We start from the raw sequence: 16,272 nt of genomic DNA, 5'->3' as shown, positions 1-16,272 counted from the left end.
TTTGAACGACGGAAGGGTGGTTATGCCGGCGAGGGCGGCGGAGGAGGGCCGCGAGAGATGGTGGGAAGGACGGACGGAATATAACAGTGTGTGTGTGGGGGGGGGGAGGGGGTGGTAGAGGTTGGGTGCAGGGAGGGGGTCGTCGGAAGGGTTTTGCGAGAGAGGGGTTCGGGAGGGGTGGGGAGAGAAGGTGCGACATGGATGGCTTCCGGCGACGGCGGCGCCCCAACCCCCTTTACCCTGCTCAGAGCGCTTTCGTTCTGGTAGGCGGGAATCGTGTCTTCGGTCCGTTAAACTGCCTTCAAACCCGACTCCTTTCCATCCCCTTCCCTCCGCCGCCTCCCCGTTTTGCACCGCCCTTTTTACGATCCCGGGGTGAGGGAGAAAAAGAAGGAGAGGTGAGACGGCGAAGGGAAGGAGAATGAAAACCAACCCCCCCTTCTCATTTCTTCGACAAAAAAGTGGGGAAGGGGGGTGGGGTGGTGTCCCGGACGCCCTCTCTCTCTCTCTCTCTCTCCCTCTCACCCCTTCCTACCCTCCAACGACCCGTCCCTGTCGAATTCGCCCGGTACTGGAGAAGGGCGGAGTGTGCCGTGTGTTCGGTACGAGAGCGTACCACTCATATTCGTACCATAGCGATAACGCACAGAATTGAAATTCGGAGGAAGTTGAAGGAGATTTTGAATCGAAACGTCGATTACTACCGGGATTCAGTGCGTAATTTCATATTGTATTCAATTCGCATCGCCATTTGTCGTTTAATGTTAAAAATTAAGGAAGTTCGACGAATGATTACAAAAAAAAACAATACGAGCGCAGAACGGACAAAATATATCCAAAAAAAAGAAGAGTTTGAACGGAAATTTTCTCATTTTAAAAATACTGACTTTTTACGTGAACGTGAAAGAATGACCACGAAACTGAAAGTACAACGAAGGTGATTCTGATCGAAGAAACGTCCGGAAAAATTCCGAGAAATGGTCGGTAAACGTTGCCGGTAGTTTTAAAACTCTTATTTAAAACCTTCAAATCCGGTGGCTTTCATCAATTTAGTACATAGCCATTGTTCTCTTTTTAAATAACTCTAAAAAAGATCATGAAAACCGCGAAACGGAACCAGAATTGCAACAATCGGTCGAACGATCGGGCTAGCACGCCATAAATCCCAATTCCTCCTTCAGCGAAATTAAGCTCACTCTATTTAATTTCATAGCCGTTTGTTCACCAGCTGTAAAAGTGTAACACCAATGAGTTACTAAAAATTTCATATCGATTTTCTTACTTTTTATCATCTCATTCGCCATATTCTCCACGCCTGAACACACGAACATCAAAATACATGCTTGATGACCAGCGTTTTACAGTTTCATTAAAATATTTCCAAGTTTCAACCATTTGTAACCATCAACTGTTCTCAACTGTATGACCAAATAATATTTGAAGAAAGTGACTAAAGTCTAATAATTAATTCCTAGCACTGTTTTGGCAATGACATATCTAGGAATCTAGTTTATATATCCAAGGGCATCGCCGAAGAAGATATATCGGCGCAGTCTTTTCCAAGTATTTCCAAAACGAATGTGCCCACGGTCACGGGAGAACCTCTTTCTCCGCCGAATGTCGCTGTCGCCCGTTGGTTGCCCACCCCACTTCTTCTCGGAAGGAATTCCTCGCTCAAATCGGATTCGTTCCGAGGTGAGAATCGGGTGGCCGAACTTCGGTTTCGGTTCGCTCGTCCATTATATAAACCCAGGCATCCGGGGAGGCACCACCGGAGGGGATCGACGGGCCCGAAAATGTGTGTCGCCGATTCTTAGGAGATCATCATGAAAGCAAAGTGATGATTCACTGGCCACCGTTTCCAAGAAAATATTATTCGACGTCATTTCGGGTCCAAGGGCATTAAATTTGAGCCTAAGGTAGCACAATCACTAATCTTTAAAATCTCTACATATCACTTTCAGTTGGGCAGATCAAACGATTTCGTCGAAATCATAGCATGGACTTGCGTGCACGAAAAGAAAACATCGATTCGGTCTCACATTCAGTGACACTTCACGGAGTCGATTAAGTAATCAACATGGAATACTCCGCAACTTGAATTACCTTCGCCAGATTGGCTAGGATGGAATTGACGCTGAGCTGATGATCCTTAGCTCGTACATTTGAATGGTAAACTGGACTTTGTACATTGGTAATACGAAATAAAAGACAAGATAGACTTAGTTTCATTGAATATAATGGTTTGAGGCATCACTTTGCGGAAGCCATTTATATCGGAAAAGAAACACTTAGTTATTCCACGTATATTTTATCATACACGACCTAGGTTTCTAAATAGGAGTAAGTAAATACTTAGTTAGTTCCACATATATTTTATTATACACGACCTGTGACTTTGTAAGTCGAAACCTCGGTCGTGTATAATAAAATATATGTGGAATAACTAAGTATTTCTTTTCCGATAGTTTCATTGTGCAAATTAGGACTACAACATTATTCATGCATTGATAAGAATAAAGGAAAAGGGAAGTACTGAAATTAAAATGTGTTCTAATAAACTGTATACGTTCTACTTGACAAGCATTTGCCAATTAATGAAGAGACTAGCAGAGAACAGATTAGATAAACAGAAAGTCGTATTTATTTTTGGCGAGATTGAGACTATGGATTCTCTTCTACCACCTAACCCCTCGTCACACATTTACAATAATAACTTACCGATAAATTACACAAATCATGCATTAATATTGATAAAATTAACATATAATATCTTCGGTCTAATATACTAGGGATTTGAACCTTGATCTCACATTAGACAGTTAAATTGCGGAACTTGAGGTGGCAGGGATACGAATTTACGTGTTTTTAAAAAACCGCCATAATCCGAATTCAGGTAGTAGTTTTTATGGGAGGCGACGGACTGCTGAGGTTATTTGCGCCATAGGGGATGGACAGGAAAGGATGAAGGGTGGAGAGAAACCCGGCGTCGGCATTAGCCTACTCTTTACGAAAGGCGCCAAGGGGTCCGCAGTTTAACGTCCCATCCGACGGACGGCGTACTCACTCAAAGTGCCCTCCACAAAGTACCTCAAGTAGGGATCGAGATACCTCTGAAAAATATTCAACACCGCCGGAATTTGAACCCGCGCCCTCTGGGTGGGAAGCCAGTACATTAGCCCCCGCACCATCTCGATCCCCTCCGAATTCAAACACAGAGCAATGGCATGGGAAGCCATAACCTTTTTGCTCACAAAAATCCTATTTAATAACTTAATGTCATGGCATTACATGGTATGGATCGTTTCTTCGACATTTCCTTCCTCTTCTCGGTTTCCATTTCGAGTAAACTGCAATAAAAAGCACGTTGCCATAAATTCAAGTTTTGCAAATCTCATTAACAAGTATCAGGAGCAAAATCTTCAAAATGTAATGTAAAAATTAATCGGATAAAACGCTGTCCGAAAATCCTATCAATTTCGGCGAGTATGAATTATTTTTAAATGGGTTATTGTATCCTGCAAAGATTTTTTTACAGATTGTCAAAGCAATATAATATAAAATATTGTGAAGTCTCAATTCGCACGCGAATAAAATCTCGCCCACTTTCGCAGGTTACTTTTTGAGCGGCACTTCGTTTCCATTTCGGCTGGGCGAATAAAAATTTATATCTCAATAGTTACATTATAATCCACGAATAAAATTCACACGACTTTTAACAATAAATTTAATCCCGTAAGTTAACCGGTTGTCATTATTTTATATAAACTCAATTTCCAAAATATTTCGCTACTTTTAAAAGTATCACTGGAAGAAGAAAAAAGAAGGTTACAGCATACATTTGATGCAGAATGTGCTAGTTGATTGTGGAAAATCTCATTTTAGGGTATTTATCCATAAGGAATTAGAGCAGTATTGGCACTTGAACATTTTTAGTTTTACCAACTACTTTTGAATGAGAAAATGTACACCATTTATTCCCAAATCCCAATTAGGCGTAGTGTTTTCCATAGTAGAGGAGCAGTGTTTGCGTGTAATGAAAGCGGACATACTATATACAGTACAAGCGTGTACATATTGGAGTCCTTTGATGTAACCTCGGGCTTTTACGCCGAAGGTACTTTGTACAAGCATCTCTCAGATTCAAATTACTAAGAGTATGTTCTCGATACTTTTATTATTACACCTAGTTAAAGAAACTTTTTTGTATCGATAAATATTTACGTACGACAAGTAATATACCAAGAGAGTTTATGAAGTGAAAAACAGGTGATGGAAATACTTATATTATTCTGGGAGATTTTCAACACGGTTGATAACTACATGCACATCTGTCCTCAACCATTTAGATTATTATTATTATTAAAAATACACATGTGCTGATAGACATTGTCAGGTGGCACACAAGTCCCAAATAATCGTAAAAGATAATACATAAAACCAGACTTCAAAACACAAATCTCTTTAACAAAACAAGTGAATCCCCATCCCATTTACAACCATTAATCAGCAAGAAAAAAAAGATAAATTTAAAAAAAATTAAGCTATTACATATAATACAATACACCACACATCAATCAAACTATGTATCCTTAAAAAATTCTGCAAAATAATAATCGGATGATGTCTATATTATGACACATATTCCCCAATGGATTTTGACAAAATTTGCCCTATAGAAAATTGAGGGATTTAAAAAATGTAGAATATCTAGCATGAAAAAAGTAATTGCTAATGCACAAATTCACCAAATTTGTTTTTTCAACCTTGTAAAAAAATAATTTTTTGGAGGCGACATATTTTTACTTCCGTAGTGACTAGTCAGAAACCTTCGCCTAGATACTAAGACCGAATCATGGAATTAATTTTTGTATTTACGGCCGTTCGAAATACCTACTACGAGTATTATGGTTTTTCTATGACTGAAAGGAACGAGAAGGTAGCATGTACACTTTCAAGTTGATATTCAGGTCCTCCACGTGCACGAAGTACTTCTTGATTGAAGAGAGAATACTGAAAATATCATGATAGAGTTTTGGCTTCACGAAATCGAACGACTTTTCCTTGATGTGTTTTAAGAGCTCCAAGTGTGTCACTCGGGCAGGCCAGTGGAAACCATATAAATCAAGGCTCCAATTTAAAAGAGGCTACACGTGCGGGCATATTGATCTTTCCCTGGTGACCATTTTACCTCATTCGCAGAATTGAATGCCCTTTATTACAAACCTGCCTTTTGTGAAAAACTGAATGTCATCTGTGCAGAAAGAGATTTTGAAAAACAAAAGATTTTGAGCAGGAGTTAATGATGACCGGATAACAAATCAATCATCAAGTTGGAAAAATTTTCCCTCATAACTACGGCAATCTTCAACGCATATGAAGTTTTAGGTTTATAGCCTAGTGTGGAATTCAGTAGGAACTGAAGATACTTACGAGTTAAAAATTCAATGGGAAAAAGAAGTTTGTAGGCCCTCATGAAAATGGTATCAGTCATGGAAGAACCAAGAATCACTCAAGAAAGCTTTTACGGAGATATGGCGTTTCTTACACTCCGCCTCATCTTCTTACTCTCTCTGTTTTCGCTTCAAGGCAAAGGATTATTTCAGCTAAGAGATTCGAAAGGGAAAGGATGGGCTTTACTTACACAAGATTTTGGAAGTTATTCCAGATGATGCAACTTCTAATCTTTATACAGTTTAAAGTGTTTGCGAACGACCTTTTAATATATGTCCCTGCATGCATGTTTATGCAATGAGACATGGTGAGCACAATAGCTCAACATCTACATTCGTATTCCTCTTCGAAAGGAAAATGTTTTAAGCTTTCAATGTGCTTGCTGGAGAATGGAGAATAGAATAATATTAATTGCCTGCTGAAGTATAAGCATAATTTAAAAAAAATAAAATTTATATATTTTCAGCCAATCTTGTCTAAATCAAGATCAGGATATTTATAATGACAGATTAATAATCAATATATAAATATATCTATAAAGTATAAACAACACTTTATCTAAAAGTTAGAAATTATACACGGATATAAAAATGACAGTATCATAATAGTATTTCAAATTCAGAAATAACCTTGCAGAATTGTCATTAGAATCGGAAATCATGGAGAGCTTTTTGAAAAAACTATTTAAAAGTTCTCTTTTGAATAGAGACAATGATTTAGTCAAAGTTTCTTACTTGACTCGGACGCATTTCCAACCTTTTACACGATGTGAAGTAGTACGATTGATTATAACTTGGTGTTCTTTGAAAGGCAACTAGTATTCAAAATTTTGAATAACTGATAGGAGCACTATTCCACTGGATAAAATTCATTTTACGACGGGGCTTCGATGCATTACATCATCCTCAGTTATTCATTATGTTCAATTTCCACCACATCACGACTGAAACTACTCAATTTATTCAAAATTTGATTTTTGAAAAATAAAATATACACAAAATTGATATTTTGTGTATATTTTATGAATGAATACAGTTTATTGTCCTTAATGATCGATAAATAAATATAATCGTTAATTAATATAAATAGGTAGATAAAGTTTTATCAAAAATAAAATTGTTTCTATCTAAATGTCCCTATTATACGAAGTTACATGCTGGGTCGTAACTATAATGGGTTCCACAATTGTGCAGCCTTGCAGTGTGGAAATATGACCATTAGACATGACTAGTGAGGAATATATGACATCTGTAGTTTTCCGAAAAGATTCCACCACAGGGGAGTTGGCACAGAGTTTCGATTTTTTAAATTTGGTATAGAATCGTTATCAATTTGTCTGATATATTTTGGGAGTGCTCGTTCAAAGTTTATGTTCAGCTGATAAATAACCCAAAGTTGTTTTCGTCACTGATAAGGTTTATTCCTACATTTTTTAAAAGTGTACTGGAAAGTGTTTTTGACATCATGGGGATTAGGAGGCTATCATTATGAAGTTTTTTGTGGTGTCCACTTTTAAATGGTTTATATACGCCCAATACAAAACAAGAATGCGACTACGTTTAATATTCTAATAGAATCAGCAATGCGTGTAAATCTTCCGATTCATCATCTTAAAGATGATACTTGCAATTTTTAAAAACAGTAGAAATATCACAACTTTAGGCCAAGTATAGCAACGGTCCAAGGGTAGACTCTTGTGGGATTTTATTGGAAGATCAATACACTTTCCATCCACACCTCTTAACGCTTGCTAACGATGGGTTATTGTAAATATGATAGGAGCCATAAGAATTCACTGCCAAAAGCTTTGCATACGTAAATCGAATAAGAAAAGTTTCGTGACTATCAGCCCGTTCATTTCCAGCTATGTGACATCCGTGATTTCGTCTCTCATTTGAGCGGATCTTTTGCTATGACCTGTACAAAATCGTAATAGAAAATTGTCAAAGTTGTAATTACAGGAAATATGTTAAACTAATGAATTTCCATGGAGTAAATACACTTTTTTTAATTAAATCTAGAAATTTAAGCTTTTATCCACAAATCAATCCAGGGGTTAAATTAGGGGACATGAAATAAATAAGTGGTATTTGATGGTACATAAGATGAGTTTTATTTTCATCGGTTGAATAAGGGAAAATATATAGAAAGGAGGACAAACAAAATAGTTTGAGAATATCTCGCCAGGTGCCGGTGAATTATACTTTATCATATTCTTACCAAATCAGGACTAAACTATGGAATGTAAAAATTTTCTCTATACGTAAACAAGGATACCATCCCTTTATGAATATTTGTACAACACAATATTGGACACTTTAGAACCGATATCATTTTCACTATCGTTCAATGTACCCGAGTAAGACAAAAGGCATTCATAAGGTGAACTTAAAGAAAAATTTACAAATTTGTCATTGCTACTCGAGCCGCCGAGCCAACATCCCTTGATTTTTTGCCAAATAAAAAAAGCATAGCTTTTATCACTAAAATACGTTACTTGATGTTTAAGAATTTGTCCCCAAGACCATTGGTTTTATTTCGTCACGGATTGTTTTATATTCATTGCATTTGGAGAGAAAATTACCCCAGAAAATAAAAAAAGATATATTTCCTCGGAATATTTATCATAAAAAAGTACATCAATTACAGATCCGTAGATCGTACTAAGCTTTTTCAATTACTCCAACGGTTAAACGCAACCCAGCAATTATGTAAACCTGAAGAATTCTATTCGACCTTTTTGCGTAGCAACATATACGTATTTCCTTGCTTGAAGGAAATGTGACAGCGAAGAGAGCAGCGCGCTGGGCTATCTACCGGAGGACCCAGATATAGTATTCCGGGTGACGCCTGTCGTCACCCTCAGTTCACCATGCAGTGTAATTTCGGGTACCAGCTCTTTCTAGAAAACCACCAACGGCACAGGGAAATGAACTTGACCCATTCCCATATGTGTGAATTCCACGCGCAGTTCGGTTTCAAATTTGATCAGCTATAACCTAAACAATAAAACCAACCTTTGGGCTAATAACTTTGGTTGGACTCGTTTGTAACTGTAATAAAAGGATGGATGTTTTGTCCTTATTGGAAGAAATGCAAGACCGTTTAAGTCCAATGGCACTTCATAATACCTTGCTGTGTTCATCTTACTGAAGAATAATAATCTTGCAACAAGGTATAATAATTTATAATCATTCAATTCTTAATACTCTGCTATATTCATATTACTTGCACGCTCTCTTATAGTAAAGAGGTTCTAAAAATGGGTTTATGAAGAGAAATCGTGGAAGAAAATGCCAGATTGTGGCCAAATAAAGGAGCATCGTTAAAGAAATGAGAACGAAAGTCTCAATGATCATTTCTCCCAGCTCTCGCGTTTTAAAGATACTTTTCATCGGAGAAGATGGATTTTCAGTAGCGTTGGGCATTGCACTTGAATTCTACACCGAGAGAACGGGCTTGAACTGCAAGGCTATCATGACAGAATTCCGAAAGGCTATTTTAAGTTCACTTTACAGAATCTACCGTCTAAGAAGGTTTTAATGTGTTTTCTGATGAGAGGATGGCTCGGCGCAAAACTTTTACGAGCGTGGCATTGCCAACATTCAGGATGCCTATATTCTTCCATCTTGGTTGCATTTTTCACCTTATCGATTCTCAAGAATGAGATTTTGCAATATACATATTCAAGTACACTTGTATATGTATGTTGAGTGGAATTGTGAAATTTCGCCTCCTTACTTTTAAAAATCTAGTTTGCACATTATTGGATAAATGTTTACCACATTCTAAGGTGCATGCGTTTGTTAGTTGATAGTATATGCATTTGCATGCGCTTTTGCTAAAAACGTTTTTGCATAATGTATACGCCAATGCGTGTTTAGTTAAGAATAAATAGGTTGATTTTACATGCAATTTTGTTCTCTTTTACGGGTGGTGTCCTAACACCCTCCTCCACACGCCCTCGCGGCGTCTTGCGGGCAATTATGTAGATTTAGATGTACGTATATACTGGGGTTTACGGATATTTATTGTCGTTTTTGTTAGGGATTCAGAGTACAGTTTTGTGTAGAGCCAGACGCATCCAAAAACTGCTTTATCCCGGTAGACTACTGCGAATGAGATTCATAGATACCTGTGAGTTTGACGTGTCCTTCAGTAGATTGATGCCGTAACGGTTAAGTTACCAATAAAGTGGTGCTAGAGGCTTAAAAGGATGGTGGCTAACATAAAAATAAAGGTTGTAGCCAGCATTAAAGTAATCAAGCCGCACTTTTTATTGATATGAAGGGGAGTACGACGAAATAGTTGTCGCAACATGGTTTAGAATAAGCGAATTTGATAGGCCAGCAGGAAAGGATTTATGTTTTATGGCGGAATATTTACACAGGAAGACATTTCAAAGTCACTAACTATGTTTTTACTCATTAAAAAATGATTGTTTTTTCGTATTTATTGCTTTTCCCATTCCACCTGTTACAGCAGGAATTGAAAATCTTTCCTTTACACTACCTTACCCCATGATGAGAGGGAAGATGAGGCGAGTTAAATGCTGCAATGGTGGATTCTTATTTTTATGTCCGCCCGCACCCAGAAGACGTACTCCCTTGTGTGCATTTTTACCCCTTGAGAAATTTATTCAGCATAGCGATCCCCTATTTTTTTATAAGGGTTCCTTGATTATATCCCTATTCCTTAAGACCTACCGTGGAAGGAAAAAATTCCAACAGGAGAAATATTATATGCCTGGTATTTGGAGGGATAGAAGTTCTGAGTAGAAGCATGAAAGGGAAAGGGTTCTATATTCGCAGGACCACACAACAGGTAGCGTATAGAGAGGTTTCGGATCTGGAGGAGAGGCGGCTGGAGAAGGAGCAGGAGAGCCTGGAGCCGGGTGAGGAGGGGGAGGGAAGAGAGGGACTGGGGGTGCTATGGACCAGGTGCACGTCGGTATGACGTGGGCAAGAAAGCGATGCTGACCCATGAAGGGGTAAAAGATATATACTGAGATATAAGCGGGTGGAGGGAGTTCTTGAAGATCTTGCAAGGCATTTCCATTCTGCTGTCAGCTTTCAGGTCCGTGCGGGAGAATTTCGGAGAAAAAAAATGACGCGAGTGGTCAGGAGGGAGTTGCGTGATCACGGGGCGGTTCACAAAGTACTCATTACTTATTATAATTTTAATAGATAAACCACGTCAAATATTCAAATGCACTATTTTGTAATTATAATGTTATTTCTGTCGCAAACACCGTGCCTCTTGGACGAAAGTCCTGGAGGGAAAAATAAAATGGTCACGTAGTGAAGAAGGAAGCAAAGTATAAAATGCTTTAGGAACAATGCAAGCATCATGTAGAGTAATGAGCGTTACATTCCATGTCCTTCCTGTTTTGAAATAGTATTTTAGATAAAATTATTCCATCTCAAAGTAAACGGTTTTCAGGTGCCAACAGGAAGCTCAGAGAAATATGATTAAATATCGGCTTTTACAAATTGCTAAAATTAGCCTCAAAACCTACCAATTAAATTCATTAAAAAATGCCGATCATTTTGAGGGGTCTAAAATTCAAATGCATCAAAAACTCGAACTGATTCCGGCATCTCTTACCAGGCACTTACACTAAGCAAGTCAGAGACGGAATTTCTTATAAGTTTTTATGAAACCTCGTTTTGAAAACCTTTATAAAGACCAGGGATTTTTTTCGGAGAGAACGAGGATCACTAATACCTAAAATACGCACAGTTGAAAAGGTCTCATTTGATTTTTGAAACGTTTAGATCAAATGTTTCCGAATCGCATTAGAATATTGGAATTTTACTTTATAAATATTATGCAGATGCTTTAAAAGATTAATAATGGCAGAAACAATTTACTTTCGTGTGCCCGAAAATTAGTCAGAAAACACTCCATTATAACTTCTAGCGGAACTCCACCCTTCAGGCACATCAATAGAGGAATATGGAAAAAGTAAAATAGAAAAAACCTAGATTTAAACTGGGTAGCGTATCAACACCATTAGGATAGCTAGGTTGGGAGCCACGCACGTGGCGAAGGTTAAATTACAGATTAAATCTTCCCCATCTCTATCGCACTACGGTAGGTGCGATAGCGATCATGTAAATCAAAGTAGAAAGATGAAGACTAGAACAGATAGACTAAAAAAGTTCTTTATCCCACGACCGATATGGAATCAGAATAACCTTGTCCGACCGCGCTAGGGGGGGAATTTATTTGGTGACAAAATTAGTCTGGTGTGTAATCACCCCTAGCACACACCGTGGCGGTGGCTTACTGGTTACCATGTATAGTTCCAAGATGTGAAGGAAATCTAGAATACAGACCTGCATGATATTTAAGAAATCAGAATGCAATAATATTTAACGTAGAAATGCAAATAATAGAGAATGTATTGTCAACTCATCGTGAAATGGAGAGTAATTCATCATTCTTTCATCGTGAATGATTTTTAAATATTCCTCAAAAGCCCTTCGCTCATGCATTTATCATGGTGTATATATCGGTTGAATTGCAAATATTAGAAAAATATCTTGCCGCTAAAACCGACCTGATACCAGAAAATGCAAGCGATAATTTTTATCCTGATGCATTTAAAGTCACTTAAGTTTATTAAAATTTAAATTAGGCACTTCTACGTGAATAAAGTATTTTCCAGGTTATTTGCAAGCTTTTAAAATGTTAACTATGGATACGATTTTATGAGCTCGTTTAGCATCACAACCAAATATATGGCAATTTATTGGTAATCGTAAATTTAAAACAGTTCAAACAAAGCATTATAAAGAGAAATAATGTGAACGAGGATATTTATGTGGTTTATTATTTTATTACGTCAACTTTTCCATCGAAAAATATATGTAACTATGTATTTACATAGTATTTTAGGAAATGAACGAACTTAAAAGTTGAGTTCCTCAACACGATTTGAACGCTTTTAAAAAATAAATATGCTAATGCTGGAATAACAATCCACTTGAAAGTTATGCCGAAATCGAAAATCACTTCAAAATTTCGTGAAATATAAAATAGCAAAAGCAAATTTTTATTTCAATTTTTAGAACTCAACTGTGTATTGAGTGATGAATCGAGTACATAACTCTCTGTAGGAGGCTAGAAACCTTGTCCGATTGTAGGTAGCCGCACATTTCATCCATCAACGCTAGCTACGCATGCTTGTAATTTTAAACTGATAATATCCATCCCTTTATCCTTTAATGAAAACGAAAAAATCCCAATCTCTCATTCATTACCACTTCAACATTAATTTTTACGACAAATATGTGATTTATTTCACAACTAAAACTTTTATTGCACAGGCATGGCAATTTAAAAGTAAGTGCTTCAAATAACTGCCTTAGCATTGATATTTATTTTAAACAAAGAATAGTCAAGTGAGTAATTTGATCTTAGCGGTCCGCTCGGTGAGAAATGGTGCTCTACTACTGCGTTCCATCAGTGTTCCGCAACGTGCACTTCTTAAAGAACTTACCACGTCTTGCCTGAACTGCGAGTTGCTGCTAGGGCAGCTTACCCCCCCTCTCCCAACTCCCCAATTTACGAATCGCCCTCCTGGACACTCAACATATTGCCCTCACACTCTAACCCCCCAGACAATGGACGGCGCCCGATATCTCCAGGAGAGGGAGAAAAAAAACCTCCTCGCCCATACACATAATACATATATATAAGCACACCGAGGGCGACTGGTTCTTGCAAGGCGTAACGGCATTCAAAGGAATCCTCCCCCTTCCCACCCCCTATCTCCCATTTCTCGGTCTAGGGGCAGCTTGGAAGGTCTTCCCCAGGAATCGAACAAAAAGAGCACACGAATGGCCGGGCCTGTAAGATGAGAGCGCTCGAGGGACCCGAGAGGAATGGGGAAGGAAAACGCGGGCGGGGTGCGTGCGAAGGGGGGATGAGTGAGGGGATAGGGTGGTGGAATAGGTGGAGTTGCCCCAAAGCGAGGAGACGAAAACAGAATGGAGCCATCCTGGAATAACAAGACCGCTTCCATCCTTGAAAAGCGAGGCAATCGCGTGGGGTGCGGCTGAATAACAGTCAATGCTGTCGAAAAGTTGTTGAAGGACCAACTCCCATCGTCATGACACGCCAATGTTCTTGTCATGATTGTGAGTAAGGATAACAACTCATATGGTGTTGATAATCACATTTAAAAGAGACTTCGTTTTTCCCATCATGATACATTTTCTATGCTTCCCAATAGAACAAGCAACTTTCTAAATTTTCACATTACATTTTCAGTCACCGATCATGGTTCCGACAACTGGTGTAATTATCAAAGTTGTTATATGAAGTTGTTGGATCCTTCGTCATGGATGTTAGAGAATTCTGCAAAGTTGAATTTTTCAATTGCCTAAAGTTCGGAAGTGACGCCTAACGTAGTTATCTCGCATAGTATTTTCTATGGGACCTACTGGAATAGAGATATTCTTAAACCAATATTAGAGTTGCCTCTCTGGCCAAAAACAACAACATGCCTTTATAAAATATTTAAATCCTTAATGTTTACAAGAGATGTTTACATTTGCTTGAAAATTGGGATTCATAGAAATAATGTTGTGAAAAGGTATGATACACATGTGTATACAATAGCATGCAAGTCATGTACAGAATTCTTAAAACCTTTCATTCAAGTTCAGAGCAGAGTATTGCAGTTGTGATAACGCGTACGAAGTCACAGAGAGTCACATTGGCAGTAGACTTGGGTTGATCACCCTGAATTGGTTTGACTTTAAACCGAAACCTCAAAAAAATTATGAACTCAAACCTCTTTGTCTGCTGCAACTAAGAACAGATGTTTATTTCAAAATCGTGTCCAACACTGCGTTATTATGTTAGGAAGTACTGGAAATATTCGGCTAGAAGGAATGAAGAGCAAACAGGTTTGTAATTAAAATAATTACAAACGCAGCAAATTTTAATATGACTAATGTTTTTAATGTATACATCATATTTAGAAAATAAAACAGCCTATAATTTACGTCGAGAGTGCATTGAATCTGAATCATATATCATTTCTCTATTAATCAAATCAAACTGCCAAGTTCATCATAGTCTCTATTTATATTTCGGACTACTCTTGCTGTGCTCCTTCTATTTCAGAAATTGATCTAACTTGTAAGGATTCTATATACTCGTAGGCTCTACTAAGTGAGACTTAGAAAGTGAAATTCAACGAAATCATCTTCCTTATTACCACATTTCCCTTTTATTTTTGTTATTAAATCCTAAGTTTCTGTTAGTTTATCCTCATACTTTTTCGAGTCACATTGCATCCATATTTATCTTAATTAAGGATTGATTATAAAAACATATAATAATTATTAATTTTACCTGGTAATCCACAGAGTAACTTGGATGGAAACTGGATACAGGACGGTGCAACGATAATTCCCATGCCTCTCCCACAAAACGCAATCTGACATATACTGCTGCACTAAGCATTAATAGAAACATTTTGCAGTTTTAGAATAAGATTCCCGAGGAGGACATCTTCGTGGTTTTATGGCAAGATTCATCGGTAGAGACATTATAGTGTTACGGTAAAATCGGTTGTAGTTTTAAAATGATATTCAATGCTGCCAAATTACTATAATTTTCCAACGATTAATTATGCAAATACTTCATTGAGAAAATAGCATTAGAATTGTGCGCAATTACTTTGAATTGATTCTTATTGAATTTTTTCAAAATATCCTTTACAGGGCACGACTCCAAATCATACTCCCACGGTCTACCCGCGGGAAGGGACTACTTCGAATCGTTAGATGGCTCCCTCTTTCTCTGTTATGCCTAAGTGGAAAATATCAAGAAGGTGGTGATAGGTGCGAAGTTTTCGCCACAATTGCGATATGAAACATCTAAAAAAGAAATCCTCAGAAGTTCCTTGATTAACTTTATTTTGAATTACTTTTTACCTTGGATTACTTTATCGCATTATTAAACTAATTGGGTAAAAGATGTATCTTATTTACAGAATACAGAACTCTTATTTACAGAATAACATCAGCGAGCTTGTGGTACCTTTTCCTATTGATATGCATTTAGTGCGCCAAAATGCCCAGAAATTGGCGTTACTAGATTGCATTGGCGTAGCCCGATGTTTGATGAGACAATAGCGTTCAGTTTATACTAATCACCATGCGGAACTCAAGTAGCCATTAACAAACCAATTTCATCCAATGGAGGGATAATCTTATTTTGAAATTGTAATATTCCTGGGAACATTAACCTTCGAATGTGGAGTCTAGGTGATAAATGTCATAAGGAAAAGCTAAAAAAAGTTGAAAAAATTGGAAGGAGGAAAGAGATTTAGTAAATCAAGGAAAATGTGGATGTCAACTCCTTTTTTTTACGCTCTCCGACAGCTAAATTCGTCGTCCAAAAGAGGTCTAAGAGGTCGTCCAAAAATCGTCCCTCATTAGGAAGAATACACTGAACGAAATATGTAATTAACGGCTAAAGTTACATTTCATAACAAAATTTTAATATAAAATACCCCCAACGTGCAAGCATTCGTGGCAAATTCCCTCCCACGAGTTGCTTTATGCTGGTCAGCGAAGTTTTATAATGCTAATAATGTACAATCCGGGACGTCTTCACCGGAAAGGTGTAATATAAAATAACGGACGTGTGTCCGACGGAGTAGGCGAGGTGAAAGTTAAGAACTCCGTGTCGCGTTGGACGAATTGCGTAAATCAGTCGATCGAAGAGAAGAGTACGGAGGAAATAAAATATGAGCGGGGAAGGGAACAAATATGATGTCTTCGGCAAACCAAT

The sequence above is a fragment of the Hetaerina americana genome, unplaced genomic scaffold (genome assembly GCF_022747635.1).
Source record: "Hetaerina americana unplaced genomic scaffold, ioHetAmer1.1.p SCAF_8, whole genome shotgun sequence".
Taxonomy (NCBI): Eukaryota; Metazoa; Arthropoda; class Insecta; order Odonata; family Calopterygidae; genus Hetaerina; species Hetaerina americana.
Note: the sequence above shows the minus strand (reverse complement) of the source record.